Below are 18906 nucleotides of genomic sequence, written 5' to 3' on the forward strand. Positions count from 1 at the left end.
CATCTTTCTGAAGCAGTTTCGTCATGGGTGTGGCTATCATCGAGAATCCTTTTACAAACCGTCGGTAGTAACCGGCAAGTCCCAAAAAGCTCGAACCTCAGTAATGTTTCTCGGAGGCTTCCAGTTAAGTATGGCTGAAATTTTGCTCGGGTTGACTCGAATACCCGATGCAGATACCACATGACCCAAGAAGCTAACCTCTCTTAACCAGAACTCACACTTGCTGAACTTAGCATATAACTGCTTATCCCGTAAAATTTGCAACACTAATCTCAGGTGCTCCGCATGTTCGGTCTCATCTCTTGAACAGACCAAAATGTCGTCAATGAACACAACTACGAACCGATCCAAATACGGTCTGAAGATCCGATTCATCAAATCCATAAATACCGCAGGGGCATTAGTGAGCCCAAACGGCATCACTAAGAACTCGTAGTGACCATATCTCGTTCTGAAGGCAGTTTTGAGTATATCCGAATCTCGGATTCGCAACTGATAATAGCCCGATCTCAAATCTATTTTTGAGAACACTGAGGCTCCCTTCAGTTGATCGAACAAATCATCGATACGCGGTAACGGATATTTGTTCTTTATTGTCACTTTATTAAGCTGACGATAGTCGATGCACAACCTCATGGTTCCATCCTTCTTTTTCACAAACAACACTGGTGCACCCCAAGGTGAAAAACTCGGGCGAGCAAAACCTCTATCCACCAACTCTTGCAACTGAGCTTTCAACTCCTTTAATTCCGTGTGCCATACGATACGGAGCTATCAAAATCGATGTGGTCCCAGGTACAAGCTCAATACCAAACTCTATCTCCCGAACAGGTGGCAAACCCGGTAATTCTTCGGGAAAAACATCCGGGTATTCACAAACCACCGGTACAGATTCAGGTTTTATTTCTAACTCCTTATCATCAAGTACATACGCAAGGTATGCTTCGCACCCCTTTCTTACATACTTCTGGGCCAACATTGATGATATTACAGCTGGCAACCCCTTTAAGTCCGTAGATCAACTCGGATCATCTCGTTATTTGCGCACCTCAAATCAATAGTCTTGCTTTTGCAATTCACAACCGCATCATGCACGGTCAACCAATCCAACCCAAGAATAACATCAAATTCATCGAACGGCAAAAGCATCAAGTCCGCCGGAAAACAAGAACCTCGAATTACTAGGGGACATTTCTTACACACTTTGTCGACCAGCACTGTAACACCCCGAACCCGAGACCGTTGCCGGTGTCGGACACGAGGGGTTAACAAGCCAAAACCACTTATAGCACCGACCAACTTGACATTCCCAGGCAAGCTGGAAAACTGCGTCACTATTGCCTTAAAAAGCATATCTCGAGTTACAAAACTCGGAAACTGATTCCGTAAATTTTCCCTGAATTTAGACTCATATATCCATCCCTGGATTTATTTCTAGAATTTTTGGTCAGGCCAATTGGTACAGTTTATTAGTTAAAGTCACCCATGTTACAGGGCTCGACTACACTGACCTTCGCGCATTACAACTTGAATATCTCTCTGTACAGGGTTTCAATACTGATGCCGTTTTTTCTAATGAAACTAGACTCAAAAAGGAATCTTCACATATAAGGCATGACTTCCAATTCGTTCTGGATAATTTATGGTAAATTTTCAAAGTCGCGACAGGGGACCCAGAAACCGTTCTGGCCCTGTCTCACGAGAACTTTAATATCTCTCGGTATACTATCATATGATCGTTTCGTTACTTTCATATGAAAATAGACTCGTCAAGGTTCGATCACATAATTTATTCACTATTTAACATCATTCCTACAAATTTTGGTGATTTTCCCCATCCACGTCACTGCAGCTGGCAGCATCTGTTTTTAAGGTAGGCTTTACCTATATTGTAGTTCCCATGGATCAACTATAGTCTAGTCATACTTAGGTCCACATATGATCATATTTAGCCATTCCAATGGCTGATCATGTGACCAACACTCCCATTCCAATCCATAATCACATCATGAAACCATATATAATTACAAACCACAAATGGTCTAATTCCATACTCCACTATTACGAACCATTTTCGCATGGCCGTACACATATACAACACAAGTACTTAAAAACAACCGAGGGTAGTCCTATACATGCCATATCCGAACTCAACTAAAGGAGTACCAAAAAGGGCTTTGATAGTGTGGTTGACTTCAACTTCTATGATCCCGAATCCGATCGCTAACGAGCAAAATCTATAAACAGAGAAACAAAGAAACGGAGTAAGCAATTTATGCTTAGTAAGTTTCGAGCCATAATATACACACAACCAAAGCATAGCATTCAAGTAGCTAAACAATAATTCATATGCACAATTTCTCAAAGACATGCTTACTTCACAATCCCAACTCTTATTTTCATACACAAACAACGGCTTAGTTAAGGCCGATAGCTCGTTTATCATTGGAGCGAATATTCATACGCACTTACTCATAGTGTGCAAAGCACACACAAAACATACCTTGTTGGGAATTTCACAAGTGCATTAACTGAAAATTTTCCAGCAGCTTATAAATTTCGAATCACATATCTTCGGAGTTTAACCGGATATAGCTACTGCTCAAACGCCTTGGGACATAGCCCGGTTATGGTAACCCGCACAAATGCCTTCGGGACTTAACCCGGATATCACAACTCGCACAATTGCCTTCGGGCTTAGCCCGAATATCATAGCTCGCACAATTGCCTTGGGCTTAGCCCGATATCACTGGTCGCACAATTGCCTTGGGCTTTGCCCTGATATCTGGTCGCACATTCATACACATCTTTGTTTCAATGTCATAACAAAACTTTCATGCACAATTCACTTAATTAAAAATATCATTCGGCTCAATGGCCACATACAAGGGCACAATTTCGATTGCTTATTACTTCATTCAATCGAATCAAAATCTAAGTTTCGATACTCAAAAACTTACCTCGGATGTTGTCGAACGATTCCGATGGCTATTCGACTACTTTTTCCTTCCCTTTATCGGATTTGGTCCCCTTGCTCTTGAGCTTAATTTAACAAATAATTTGATTCAATCATTTGAGTATCAAACGAAGAACTCAAGGCACTTAGCCCACATATATTCACTAGACATTAAAGTCACATAAGTACGAATTCATGAATCGACTCAACATACAAAGCCTTCAACATGCTTACTCATGGCGAACAACACAACCTCTTAGGTACTCATTCATGGTCGATTATGCATGTTGATGTTGAGGCCAATTACATGTTTAACACCACACATGAATGGCACACATTTTACTAGCTAATGCTTTACATATTGTAGCTCAATACTTATAATATAGCATCAAGCACTCATATGGCCGATTATACTTAGTCATTCTTGCACCAAATCAACAATAAATTCCAAGATTTTCACATCATATGTGTACTAGGCGAATGTACTTGCAATTTCACAACCATTCTTCAACATTTTCTTCTTTAAACAAACATATTTATCACTTACTTCATAACCAAAACATCATGTGCAAACATATACACACATATAGGTGCAAGGCCGAATCTCAAGGGGTTCATACCCATCCAAACACAAATTTTTACCAATCAAGTAACAAGCATAAATCATGCTCATGAATGCACCATGGCCGAATACATCACAACCATACCCTTTTAACTTTGGTCATGGTTAAACAAAGAATTCAATGTCCTACTCAAGAATACTAAAAAGAAATTTCAAGAGTAGTCAATCCTTCATTACATGCATCATCAACAAGCTTCACATTTAGCATGCAATGGCTTTAACACAATATCAACCTTGGCCAAACACCATTTTCATGGCATAACAAGGATTTGAACCATGGCTAACATGCACATCAAGTTAGCAACCAAAACAAACATGAATCTCATGACACAACCTCAAACATACCTTAATCTTGATGCAAGTATGACCAAATCTCCTTCTAGTTCTCTTCCAAGCCAAGCATGAAGCAAAACTCCTATCTTCTCCCTTAGTATTTTCGCCAAGAAGGAAAGAACAAGGATGAACAATTTTTCTTGTTTTTCTTTCACATACACGGCAATGGGGGGTAAATGCCACACTCACACACATTTTTTTTCTTCTCTTCCCACAACTTAATTATTAAATCATTTCCCTCATCATCCATTAACAAAACATGTTTCAACATGTTTTCTTTGCCCATAACCCTTGTCATGGCCGCCACTAAGCTTCCTTTTGGGGAAATTTGACATGCAAATCCTTATTTTGCATGCATGATTAACTAGTCATCACACATTTCCCATCATACTTTCAAAGTTTACTACTAGGTCCTTTCTAGTGAAATTCACCTTTATAACACTAAATCGAATCATCAAAAATGCCACACACAAATTAACACATATCATAGGCATCAAAATAAATTTTAAATTATTTTTATGCCTCGATTTTGTGGTCCCGAAACCACATCCCGACTAGGGTCAATTTTGGGCTGTCACAAGCACGTAACGACCCAAGGGATTTGACACCCGAATTACGAACTCAGTAGACTCAATAGGTAAAGTCTTACTGGATGCTAAGGTTTCGCATATATAAGAGTGAGTAGAACCAGGGTCAATTAAAGCAATCACATTAGTACCAAAGAGAGTGAAAGTACCGGTAATAACATCTGGCGAGGAAGCATCCTCACGTGTGCGTATGGCATAAGCCCTAGCAGGAGCACGAGCCTCGGATCTGGTCGTAGCATCTCTAAATCCTCTCTGACCACCACTAGCATTGCCCGTATTTCCAGATGGTCTACCTCGAGCAGTGGTAGCACCCGGTTTCCCACTCTGATTTATATTCTGTTCAGACAACCTTGGGCAATCTTTAATGAAGTGGTCAACTACTCCGCACTTGTAACAGGAGCGGTCACGGAATCTACAACTTTCGGAATGCCATTTGCCACAATACTGGCACTCCGCTCTCTCTCAACGATCATTTCTACCACTGGCGATCGAAGTGACTCGTGTGGTCACAGGGGGTCGATCGCGATCTCGTCTAGAAAAGCCCGAAGTGTCTCTAGACTGGCCTAAGCCATCTCTGAATTTCTTTGATGATGTGGGAAGGGCTTCCCAAGACCTCTTACGAAACTCCCTTGCTCCCACTTCACTTTTCTTTTCTCCATCTTGAGCTCCTCGACTTTGCATGCTCGCCGACAAGAGCCACAAACTCTCGGATTTCAAAATGCCAACATACAGCTTTATATCATCATTCAGTCCATCTTCAAAGCGTTTACACATCACGCCTTCAAGAAATGCATTCCGCTGCATCTGGCTAAGCCTCACAAATTTTCGTTCGTAGTCGGTAACCGACATGGAACCTTGTTTAAGTTCAAGAAATTCCTTCCGCTTTTGATCCATAAATCTCGATCGATATACTTTTTCCGAAACTCAGTTTGGAAAAACTCCCAAGTTACTTGCTCTCGGGGCACAACAGAAGTCAGAGTACACCACCAATAGTAGGCAGAATCACGTAGCAACGAGATAGTACACTTTAGGCATTCATCGGGTGTACAAGATAGCTCATCGAGTACCCGGATAGTGTTGTCCAACCAAAATTCAGCTTGCTCGGCATCGTCGCTATCCGTAGCTTTAAATTCAGTAGCCCCATGTTTTCGGATTTTGTCAACTGGGGGCTTATTGGACCTTATTTGGTCAGTTACTGGAGGCATTGTAGGTGCAGGGGTCGTATTAGTCGGGAATGGAGGTTGTGGAACAGCCGTGTTAGTTCGAATGTATTGGTTGAACCAATCATTCATCACACTATAGAAAGCTTGCCTAGCCTCATCATTCGGATTGCTAGCGACAGGTTGAGAGTCTACCGGCGCTGTCCCTTGTGCGGGAGCAGGCGCCACGCTCTCCACATCATCAGCTATCGCTCGGTTGGGATCGGGATCCATTACTATAAATAAACACAAATTCAAATGTCAGAAATCACCACACTATCAATTTATCACAAAATGGCATGTATAGCTAGACCCAAACGTATTACGGTAGTCCTAGAATCGACTAAACCGTAGCTCTGATACCAATAAAATTGTAACACCCGTGCACCGAGTCCGTTATCGAATCGAACACAAGGTGCACACAGACTTAACTTAATTGTTTCCACAAATCCATAAAAAAATTTCCAGACTAGCTGGTTACTGCATCACTGTCCCTTAAAAATCATATCTTGAGTTTTAAATCTTGAAAATCAGTTTCGTAATTTTTCCTGAAACTAGACTCATAAGTCCATCAACATATTTTTTTCTAGAATTTTTGGTTGGGCCAATTAGTACAGTTTATTAGTTAAAGTCTCCCCTAATCCAGGGTTTGACTACTCTGACCTTCACGCATTACGAATTGGATATCTCCCTGTACAGGGCTTCAATACTGATTCCGTTTGTTTCTATAGAAACTAGACTCAGAGAGGAAACTATAAATATATGGCATGACTCCTAATTATCTCTGGTTAATTTACAATGAATTTCCAAAGTCGGAACAGGGGATCCAGAAACCGTTCTAGCCCTGTTTCACGAGAACTTAAATATCTCTTAACATATAACTCATATGACCGTTTTGTTTCTTCCATATGAAATTAGATTCATCAAGGTTCATTTACATAATTTATTCACTATTTAATACCATTCCTACTATTTTTAGTGATTTTTCACATCCACATCACTGCTGCTGTCAGCATCTGCCTTTAAGGTAGGCTTTACCTATTTCATGATTTCCATGATTCAATTGGCCCTTTTTGCATACATAGCACAAAGTGTGATCATGATTAACCATTCCAATGGCTAATCATTTCAAAACCATTCCATACCTCATAATGATCAACATACAAACGATTATAGTACTATGCTAAAACGATATAAGCCATTTTCGCATGGCTATCCAAGTTTACACAAAACCGAAAGGTACATGACCTACAACAAAAGGGTAGTCCTATACATGCCATTTCAAAGTTCAACCAAAATTGTACCAAAATGGGGCTTTCATAGTGTGGATGACTTCACTCGATGATCCTGAATCCGATAGCTAACGAGCAAAATCTATAAAACAAAGAGCCAAAGCAACGGGTAAGCATTTTAATGCTTAGTAAGTCTCAAGTAATGAAATCAGCTTTGACTAAAGTATTACATTTACATAACTAAATGAATCGCTTTATTAATACACATTCTCATAATCATACTTACTTCACATTACCGACCCTTATGTTCATACACAAAAGAACAACTTAGCTAAAGGCCTAGTAGCTCGCTTATCAACCGAGCGAATACTTACTTGTAAGGACTCAACTAATTCAAGCACATACGAACATACCTCATTGCTGGAATTTTCACAAGTGTATAAACTGAAATTTTTACAGCAAGATAGCTCATTTCCGAATCACGTACCTTCGGGATTTAACTGGATATAACCACAAGCACAATTGCCTTCGGGTCTTAACCCAGATTTAGTAACTTGCACAATTGCCTTCGGGTCTTAACCCGGATATAACAACTCGCACGAATGCCTTTGGGTCTTAGTCCGGATTTAGTAACTTGCACAATTGCCTTCGGGTCTTAACCCGGATATAACAACTCGCACGAATGCCTTCGGGTCTTAGCCCGGATATAATCACTAGCATAAATGCCTTCGGGACTTAGCCCGGGTATCATTCAAATGCTCATGTACACATATATCAATAATCACGACACATCCATATTTCATTTTCGCATTAAGGCTCAAACACAAAATATTTATCAAACCTTTACAATTTCGCTCAATAGCCACACACAAGGAGCATGATTTCAATATAATTCAAGTAGGGTCATTACTCAAGACTTACCTCGGATGTTGTCGAACGATTTCGACGGCTATTCGATCACTTTTTCCTTTCCCTTATCCAACTGTGGTAAGCTCTTGAGCTAATTCACACAAATTTAACTTATTAAAATCTCATTATGATAGCTTATGGCCGAATATGACAAGGAGTTTAAATGGTCATATGGCCATCCTTTAGCTCAAATACATAACGGTCATGCACATTTTTAATCACAACAAGCAATTCAATACAATTCATTCAAACATCAAAGTGAAGCTCAAGGTACTTAGCCCTTATATACATTAGACATTAGAGTCACATGTGCACGAAATCACAAATCGAATTCAACACATTAGTTAGTACTCTCCTTAGTCAATTTTCCAAGCCAAGAATAGGCATCAATATGCTTGCCTCTAACCGTATGCATGCACACCAACTCCCTCATGTGGTCGAATATGCGTGTCCACGTTGAGGCCAATTATACACTTAATACCACACAAAAAAACAGCATACATTTTACTAACTAACGATTACATATTGTAGCTCAATACACATCTCTCATTTACTTCATAACCAAACATCATCACAAGCAAATATACACCTTGAAATAGTATATATGTCATACCAATACATCATGTGCAAACATATATTCATGTAGGTGCAAGGGCGAATCTCAAGTTGCTTATATCCAAATATAAACACATATCCAAAGCTCAAATCTTACCTACCATGCAACATGCATGAAACATACTTATGGATATACCATGGCCGAATACACCACAACACCATACCGCTTCAATTTGGTCATGGTTAACAAAGAACTTAGCATCTCATTCAAAAATGCTAAAAGAAAATCTAAGAGTCCTCAATCCCCATCGCATGTATCATTATCAAGCTTGATATTTAGCATGCAATGGCATTAACACCACATCCACTTTGGTGAATATCATTCCCATGACATAGCAAAGATTTGAACCATGGGCTAATAAGAACATCAAGCTAGCAACTAAAAACATGCATGAATCTCATGGCACAACCTCAAACATACCTTAATCTTGATGCAAGTATAGCCAAATCTCTTCCTAATCCCTTCCAAACCAAACATGAAGCAAAAATTCCTTCCTTCCTCTTTAGTATTTTCGGTCAAGAGAGAATGAAATGGATGAACAATTTTTTTCTTTTCTTTTCTTCAATACATGGCAATGGGGAAAGGAGAAGCCTTCACACACAGTTTTTTTTTCATTTTTTTATTACCCATACCCCTTAGTTTAATGTTTCTCCCTAATGCACCAACAAAACATGTCTATGACATGTTTTGCCCATCCTCCCTTGTCATGGCCGGCCACCTCTTATAAAAAGAGGGATATTTGACATGCAAGGCCATTGTTTTGCATGCATGCTTTAATTAGTCATCACACATTTCCCCATCATACTTTCAAAGTTTTCTACTAGGTCCTTTCTAGTGAAATTCACATTTATAACTCTAAATCAAACATCAAAAATGTCACACACAAATTAACACATATCATAAGCATCAAAATGAACATTAAATTATTTTTATGCCTCGGTTTTGTGGTCCCGAAACCACATTCCGACTAGGGTCAATTTTGGGCTGTCACACGACAGCCAGCGTTGGTGTATGCGGCTCGTCGTCGAGAGGAGGGCGACGCACCTGACGTCATAACTGGTACGTTTTTGGTTTCTAGCATGCCGTATACTGCTTTGGTGGATATTGGATCTACTCATTCCTATGTTGCATGTGCCATATCTGGGTCATTGGGAGTGCATTCTGAAAAGATAATGAGTGGAGTCTCTGTGTTAAGTCCTTCGGGCCACTCCGTTAGGGTAGACAAACTGTATAGGGATGTACCCCTAGAAACTCAAGGTAGGATTTTTCCTGGAGATCTAATGAAGTTGCCGTTCGGAGAGTTTGACCTCATTCTGGGAATGGACTGGCTTGTTAAGCATAGGGCGACTTTGGATTGTGCTGCAAAATGAATGGTGTTAAGGACCACGGAGGGTGAGGAGGTTATGATGATAGGTGAGCGAAGGGATTATTTGTCTAATGTGGTGTCGGCATTGAGGGCCGAAAAGTGGATTCGAAAAGGTTGTGAGGCCTATTTGGCATTCGTAAGCCAGTCGGAAGAGAAGGGATTGACAGTAGATAAGGTCAGGATCGTAAAGGAGTTTCAAGATGTTTTTCCAGAGGAGCTTCCGGGATTACTTCCAAACCGAGAAGTGGAGTTTGGAATCAACTTGTTGCCTGGAACGGCGCCAGTGTCTATCGTACCATATAGGATGGTACCGAAGGAGTTGGTGGAGCTAAAGGCACAAATTTAAGAGTTGTTGGATAGGGGCTTTATTAGGCCAAGCGTGCCTCCATGGGGAGCACCGGTGTTATTCGTGAAGAAGAAGGATGGTACAATGCGGATGTGCATTGATTATCGCCAGTTGAACAAACTGACAATTAAAAATAAGTATCCACTGCCAATGATTGACGATCTGTTTGATCAGCTTAAGGGGGCTTCTATATTTTCTAAGATCGACCTTAGATCTGGATATCATCAGTTAAGGGTCAAGGAGACGGATATCCATAAGACAAAGATTCAGACTCGGTATGGTCATTACGAATTTCGGTTATGCCATTTGGGTCGATTTAACGCTCTGCGGCATTTATGGATCTGATGAATCGGGTGTTTCAACCATTTCTAGATCAATTCGTAGTCGTCTTTATTGACGATATTCTGGTATATTCTGAAACGGAAGCAAAGCATGATGAGCATCTCCGTATAGTGCTACAAGTGTTAAGGGAGAAGGAACTTTATGCAAAGTTCAGCAAGTGTGAATTCTGGTTGAAGGAGGTAACGTTCTTAGGACATGTGGTCTCTGCTGAGGGGATTAAGGTGGATCCTCGAAAAATTGAAGCAGTTTTAGAGTGGAAGCCGCCTAGGTCAATATCGGTGATATGGAGTTTCCTGGGATTGGCAGGATACTACAGAAGGTTTGTAAAAGGTTTTTCGGTGTTGGCTGCACCTCTGACTAAACTCACAAGGAAACGGGTACCATTTGTATGGACTAAGACCCAGTAGGAAGCTTTTGAAAAGTTGAAGAAAGTTTTGACTGAAGCACCTGTGTTAATTCAGCCAGAGTCTGGGAAGGATTTTACTGTGTACAGCGACGCATCACATGTAGGTTTAGGCTGCGTGTTAATGCAGGAGGGTAAGGTGGTTGCATATGCGTCACGGCAGCTTAAGCCTCACGAGGGAACTATCCTACTCATGATTTGGAATTAGCAAGAAGTGGTTTTTGCACTTAAGATTTGGAGACATTACCTGTACGAAGAGAGGTGCATTATATACACAGACCATAAGAGTCTTAAGTATTTGTTGACTCAGAAGGAGCTGAACCTTAGGCAAAGGAGATGGGTTGAGTTGCTTAAGGATTATGACTGCTCAATCGAGTATCACCTAGGAAAGGCTAATTTGGTAGCCGATGCTTTGAGTCGTAGAACCATATCTGATCTGAGAGCAATGTTTGCTCGTTTGAGTTTGTATGATGATGGTAGTTTGTTGGCTGAATTGCAAGTAAGGCCAACCTGGGTGGACCAGATTAAGGAAAAGCAGTTGGAAGATGAGTCTTTGGTCGCTCGTTTTCAACAAGTTAAGGAACGGAAAACTTCTGAGTTCGGTTTAAATGGTGATGGAGTTCTGTGTTTCCGAGGAAGAATTTGTGTTCCGAAGGACTCTGACTTGAGGCGCATAACATCAAGGAAGCTCATGGGGGACTATGTGCCATGCATCCTGGAGGGAATAAGTTTTATCACGACTTGCGGGAATTGTACTGGTGGCCGGGACTTAAGCGAGAAGTGACGGAGTTTGTAGGAAAATGTTTGACGTGCCAACAAGTGAAAGCTGAGCATCAATTACCTTCTGGACTGTTGCAGTCGGTAAAGATACCACTTTGGAAGTGGGAGAGGGTAACCATAGACTTTGTGAGTGGGTTGCCGTTGACACCATCGAAGAAAGACTCGGTATGGGTGATTGTGGATAGGTTGACCAAATCGGCCCATTTCATACCAGTACGTACCGACTTTTCACTTCAAAAGTTAGCCAAACTGTATGTGGCGGAGATTGTGTGACTTCATGGAGTCCCAGTTTCGATTATCTCTGACCGGGATCCCAGATTCACATCTCGGTTTTGGCAAAAGTTGCATGAGGCATTGGGGACGCAGTTGAACTTCAGTACGGCTTTCCATCCCCAAACTAATGGTCAGTCGAAAAGGGTCATTCAGATTCTGGAGGACATGTTAAGGGGATGCGTGATTGACTTTCGAGGTAGTTGGGAGGACTACTTACCGTTGGCGAATTTATGCACAATAACAGCTTATCGGTGAGTATTCGAATGGCACCGTATGAAGCATCAGATGGTCGAAGGTGTCGTACACCTAGTTGTTGGACGGAGCTAGGGGAGCGACAAGTTCTTGGACCGGAATTGGTGGCTGATACTGAGGCTAAGGTCAGAATAATTAGGGACCGTTTGAAAGAAGCATCTAATAGGCAAAAATCGTATGCAGATTTGAAGTGTAAGGAGATTGGGTACTCAGTAGGGGATATGGTCTTTTTAAAGGTTTCTCCTTGGAAGAAGATATTGAGGTTTGGTAAGAAAGGCAAGTTGAGTCCACGGTTCATTGGGCCTTATCGGGTTTTGAAGAGAGTAGGCCCAGTAGCTTATCAGTTGGAATAACCTCCAGAGTTGGATAGGATTCACGATGTTTTCCATGTCTCCATGTTAAGACGTTATCGTTCTGACCCTACTTGAGGTGCAAACTGATTTGACTTTTGAGGAGGAGCCTCTGCAAATTTTGGATCAAGATGTTAAGATTTTGAGAAGGAAATCTGTCCCATTAGTAAAGGTGCTTTGGCATAATCATGGCAAAGAGGAAGCTACTTGGGAGCCAGAGGAGGCGATGCAGCAACAATACTCTCATCTGTTCGGACCAGGTAAATTTCGAGGACGAAATTTCTTTAAGGAGGGTAGAGTTGTAACACCCCAATTTTCGGGAATTTTAAAAATGTTGGAAAATTTTAAAAATTCTGTGTCCTGTTTGTTTGTCGTAGGATTAAGTACGTTAGTGGGCCTCTAGAAGGCCCAAGCTTAAGGTAAAACCCGATAGTTTAATTAATTTTAATTCCATAAGAAAAAGGGGTTCTGGTTAATTGGGCTTTTAGGTATTAATTGTGTAAAATAAATCACAAGGAAGCATGTGGTAAAGTGGCTAAGTGACACCACTGGGAATGCTATAAGTGGCGTGTGGATGATTGGGAGGACCTGTGTTCAAGTCACAATGACAAAAATAAGGGATTAATTTTTATGAATGGAAAAGGTAAGTAGTGGAACTGAAGTGAAAGACTGTTAGGAAGAGTTGGAGTTGCTCAGGAGATTGAGTAAAGAGGGGATAAGGGAGAGAATTTAGGGGCTGATTAGGGAGAGCTGTGTTGGCCAAATAATGGACTCTTGAGGAGCAAGAGTTGGCCAGCCAAGGGGAGCTTTAGGGAGGCAAAATTCAGCTAGGTTAAGGTCAGTATAAATTCGGCATTAAGGGGAAGTTGGGCCGTTTGCTGACCATTTCCCTCTTCATTTTTCTCCCCTCTCTTCATCAACCTTTTTCTTATTCTCCTTTCTCCTTCATAGTCAAACCCTTCTAACCTCTTGTTCATCTCCATCCTTCCCTTCAGACGTTTCAAAACCGTCATAGCCTTTGGCCATAAAAAGCCAAAATCCCGAAAGCTACACTTTCTTCTGTGCCGATTTTTCCTAGCAAAATTATCTTATTTTGCTTATCATCTTTGGCCGATTCTTGCCACCTTTAAACCTCAAGTTTTTTTCGACAAGACCACAGTAAAACCCTATTAATTCATCTTTTTCTACACAGTTGCAAAAAAATCGAAAACCCCACTTTTATAGGGACTTAGCCGAATATTGAAAACACTGAAGGCTTAACTTTGGTGATCGTTTGAGGGTAGAGTGGCATTGGATTTAAGTAGGCATCAATTGGAAACATTGGTCGAAGGAATCGATGGTAAGTAGTTTCAAAACATAGTCTTTCTTTCGTATTTTAGGAAAGGCCGAAATCCCTAAATGTTAAGGAGGCTGTCGATTTGGACTTGTAGCCCTAAGGGGTTGTAATAACTGTTCTTCCTTTGTAAATGGTGTGATTTAGAGGCTGCTGATCAAGGGCTTGGACAAGTGGAACGATCAGATCTTTGGATTTAAGACATAGTTCGGCAACAAGGTAAGAGCAAGAAGGTTCTAAGCATGTTTGGCCGAATATGGTAAGGGGCTATTTACTCAGTATTAATTCGATATCTAGAGTAATATGTTAGTGATTTAATTTTAGGCAGTTCGTGCATAGATCTCGACAACGAATCATCGCAAAACAGGTGTGTAACTGACACCCTCTCATAGACTAGATCGACAAAAGCCGAAAAGCCGAAATACCGGAAAGTTGGTATTTTGGGAATTTGCGAGTGTGCGAATGCTCGTAAGATAGTTGGGTTTGTATGTTTGGTATTCTGAAGGTAATAAACTGCAGTACGTGCGATTTCGTACATTTTGATAATGTGGGCTTAATGGGCCAAAAATCGGGTTCATGGGCCAACTGCTCAATTTGGTAAGTATGCCTTAAGTAAGTATTCGATAGTACGTAAATGGATAGGATATGCATGAAAACCCTAGAAGTAGCTAAATCACTACAATACCCTTATGTATGGAAAATTACCATGATACCCCTAGGTGTAAATGACCAATATGCCCTAGGGTTAATTTTGTCGAAAAGCATATTGATTTAAATCAGTATGATGTATGCCATGAATGAATATTTGTTGCATGGGGACATGGGTTATATTTTGGAGGAAGCGCCCCGGTGGCTATGCCACAATTATCCGATCCGTGGCTCACACATATTTTTATTCGGTGGCTCGCCACGATTATCAGATCTCCGTGACTCTGTCACATTATCTGCTCAGCGACCATCTTTGTATAATTCTGTGGTGTGTAGCGGTTGCGTGGGTCGAGTAGTCTCCCCACATGGTGAAAGGTTGGTAAGGGGTGTATGTGGTTGGTTATGTGTTGGGTTTTGCATATACATGAAATATCTGATCTGATCTGTTATAGGCCTATGGGCTTAATTCTATATTTTGTTCTGGGCTAAGGCCAATTTATTCTGTTTCTGTGGTTTGAGCTGATATGGGCTATGGTTGGGTTAATTTTACACATCGAGTTTCCCCAAACTCATCCCTATTTTCATCCATGCAGTAATCCCTACCATAGTGGGCTTGGAGTCATGAGGATTCTTGAGTGGCCACTGCTCGCAATATGGATTTCTTCCGTGATTTGGACTTTAATTTTCTTTACTTTGATGATTTGGGCTTTGTTATGTAATAAGGCCGCTTATGATTATTTTTAATTGGGTTTCGATTTATAACTTATCATGATGACCTTAAATTTTATTAACTATCAAAATGGGCTAGATCTAGGGTTCGTTTTCCAAAAACATAAACTGATTTCGAAGTAACACGATTACAAAAAAGGCTTCTGCTATGATAACGTTTTACAAACTTAAATACTTTTTATTCTAAAATAGACATAATTTCAATGGTAACCTAAAAATATACGCGATGTTAGAGTGTGGCAATGGCGGTGTACATGTCTAGGATTGGATCCGAAAGAGCTTGGTATTTAAGTAGTCCAATGGACTTACCTCCTCTTTTTCGGTTTCCTACCTGGTGCACAGCTTCCATTCACTTTAACCATTGATGAATTAATCCTTTGAACATCAAGTACGATTTTCTGGACTTAGAATGGAAAAATGTTTTTAACGTTTTTGATGTGGCACGTTGGATCCGGTCATAACGTCTAGGCCGGGTTTGGGGTGTTACAGTATCATTTTTCTTTTCCCAAGAATGATCCCTTTTACACTTGGGTTGACATTGCTCGTTATTTTTTGAGGTTGTAACACAAACGAAATGTCTTGTATTTTTGTTCAATCAATAAAAATTCCAAAGAGATAATCATATTTCTTCTATATTTCCAACCCTTAGGCTTGGTGTGTTCTAAATAATAGTCATGTTTCAGGTTCTTATATTATTTAGAAGCTTCCAAAGTAATATGCAAAACTCCTTTTATTAAAGTATTATTAGTCCACTAATCATTATTTCAATGCAAAATGCTTAAAAAAGATCATAACCATGGACAGGAAGGAAATTAATTAAGAGCGCTCAAAGTCAGTAAGTTAATCAAGGATAACAAATGCAATTAAGAAAGAAATTTATTTGGACGTCTCTTGAAAAGAATAAGATAATCAAAGATAGCAAATTCAAAATGAGTAAAATGGAAAACTAGGTGCCCCAGATATTGTAGCCTGAGCTTCTCTATACAAACTTCTTGAGAACCATTTTGAGCTCAATCTGTGTTTGGGGGATCTGGAGTACTTTGTCGATGCCCCAAGACGTAGCATACTTCTTCATTGTTAATTGAGGTATAACAAGACTACTGTAGTCCCCACTTTGATCCAAATTTGAGTCGCCCTTTTTGGGTTTTCAACTCAAATCCCCTTCGGTCTCCAGGCGCCCTTTACGGGTTTTCGCCTTGGCCTCTCCTTTTTTTATTTCTTCTCTTTTTTTACTGATCTTTTTGATTTTTTTGATTCATTTTTTTTATTTTGGATTTGATTTTTGTAAGACGCCCTTTACAGGTTTTCACCTTGGCCTCTCCTCTTTTAAGTAAAATATTCTTGACTGGATTTGCCATCCATCTCAGTCAATATCAACAGGCCTTCTTTACTACATAAGGTCCTTCCTAGTTTGGCATCCACTTTCCTCTGAAGTCTTTTTTGTGTAGGAAGGATCTTCTTTAATGACAGGTCCCTCTTGTGGAATTCTCTAGGATGAACCTCTTTTTCGTAAGCCCACATCATCTGACCATGACGGATATCCTTCAAATTCGACTGATCATATCGGGATTGGGTCTATTCTGACTCATCCATCTTTAGTTCTGAAAAGACTTGGAGAAAAGGAATCTCGACTTCAATGAACAAAATGCTTCCATTCCACAAACTAATGAGAATGTGTTGCCCTGATGAAGGCCTTGGCTGACGTTCAATAAGCGTAGAGGGTAAATGGCAACTTCTTTATGCCAATCTTTACAAGTCTAGGTTGCCTTTCACTATGACCTTTGTTTTATTTTTTTATTCTTCTTTTTATTTATTTTTTTATTTTTTTGTACTTTTGTTTTTCTTTTTAGCTGCCTTTGCTGCACTTGTGATATAGTGTCTGATCTTTGAACAGACTGCAAGCTTTTGGTATTGTGCAGTTGTATTAAACATGATCCTTTCTGACATTCCTTGTCGGTACCTAATTTTTTTTGAGGGTTGGTTTTCTTTTGGAATTTGATGACCATCGACTTTGTAACATTGGCATATGAAGCAACTTTTACCCTCTTCATGAAGTAATCGACAACTGCCAAGATAAATCAATGTATATTAGACGAGAATAACATCCATGACCCATATAGAGAAAGTCTGTGAAGAAATGAATAAGGCACATGAATCTTGTCCTTTTAAATACAGCCTAACTGACACAATCCCCTTCCATGGTGGATCAACAGTACCCGAACCTTATGATGAGCGTGGCTACTGTGAAACCACTAACATGTGTCCTTCTGACACTCGTATAAACATTTTTTTGGCGTCCACAGGTCTTAGTATCCCAGGTATCCATGATTATGATAAAACATCTTTGAATTCTTAGAATAACTCAATAACGATTCGCTTTGTCGTTGCGGTGACTCAGGCTCCGATCTTTACCTTCCGCTTACAATGTCCACTGACCCTTTGTAGAGTAGGATCTATTTTCCATCTTGTTCTACCATCCTTAATAAATCAGGAGATACATTACAATCTTTGTCATCTTCAAAATCCTAAGATCCCCCTAAACACATATCTCACCCAAAAGGATACTCTAAGTCAGCGACAGCGTCGCTTATGTCATTGATATTTCGAGACCTGTTATAGGTACGAAGGTAGATTCCAAAGAATAAATGATTGTAAGGATGCTTATTTGTATGGTATGATCATGAATGAAGAATAAAAGAATATTTAAGAGACAGTCCAAAGAACAAAAGAATATATAAAGAATGAAAGAATATTTGCTCAAAAAGATGCATTTTATTGAAATAAAGATTTTGAACATAAGCCTATTTCACAAAAGGATTCTTATTGCTTCTAGGCTTAAAGCAACAAGCGTGTTTTGAATCTTACTCTAGATTAGCTCTAAAAATACAGGAATCTCTTTTACAGTCCCATTGTTCAAAACAATCCCAAGTATGCAAGGGTTTGGAAACTTTTATTCCCCAGTTCCCTCTTCGGATATGTCATTCAGATTCCTCGATATTCCTTCCAGGCTTTTGATTTGTTCAAGGCATCGTAACTCTTTTTCCCCTACTTTCAAATATCGCATTTACTTCATTGTCAGAGCGATTAGGTTACGAAGAATCGTTGAACTTCACAATTTCCATTCAATGAACCTTTCGACCAACTTTTTAAATGTAGTGCAGTTTTCAATTGAGTGCCCCGTTATTCCCGTATGGTACTCGCATTGAGCATTCTCATTATACCATTTTGGGAACGGAGTTGCACGAGTTCTGAGTAGAATGGAGACACCACATGTACATCAAGAAGATTCTGATACAACTCCTTATATGACATCGAGATAGGTGTAAACTGGAGCATTTTTGTATTTAGCCTCGAGTTAGATCCCTACCTTGAAGATTCTCGATAGCTAGTGGTTACAGCCCTCGACTGGTCTATGTTGACCAATTTGGAAGGCATGCTCACGCTGTTCACTTCATTCTCTTTGTTTCTCAGGGCTGGCCTTTTAGTACTTTCTCCGGCATCTATCCTCCCACTTCTTACTGCATTTTCAATCATCTCACTGGACATTACTATATCTAAAAAGCTCAGAGTAGCGCTTCCTAGCATATAGTTAATGAACAAGGCTTTCAGAGTATTGATGAAAAGCATTGT

The 18906-nt window shown here is 40.1% G+C and overlaps 1 long non-coding RNA gene across 1 annotated transcript; it reads right to left on the reverse strand.

Annotated features, from left to right (window-relative positions):
- Window positions 1-1947: 1947 nt before the first annotated feature.
- Window positions 1948-3002, reverse strand: LOC128283758 (uncharacterized). The gene is made up of 2 exons (XR_008274168.1): window positions 2961-3002; window positions 1948-2237 (listed from the first exon to the last, which is right to left on the reverse strand). It is a non-coding gene; the product is annotated as an uncharacterized LOC128283758 (long non-coding RNA).
- Between the last annotated feature and the right edge of the window lie 15904 nt (window positions 3003-18906).

The sequence above is a fragment of the Gossypium arboreum genome, chromosome 11, assembly GCF_025698485.1.
Source record: "Gossypium arboreum isolate Shixiya-1 chromosome 11, ASM2569848v2, whole genome shotgun sequence".
Classification (NCBI taxonomy): Eukaryota; Viridiplantae; Streptophyta; class Magnoliopsida; order Malvales; family Malvaceae; genus Gossypium; species Gossypium arboreum.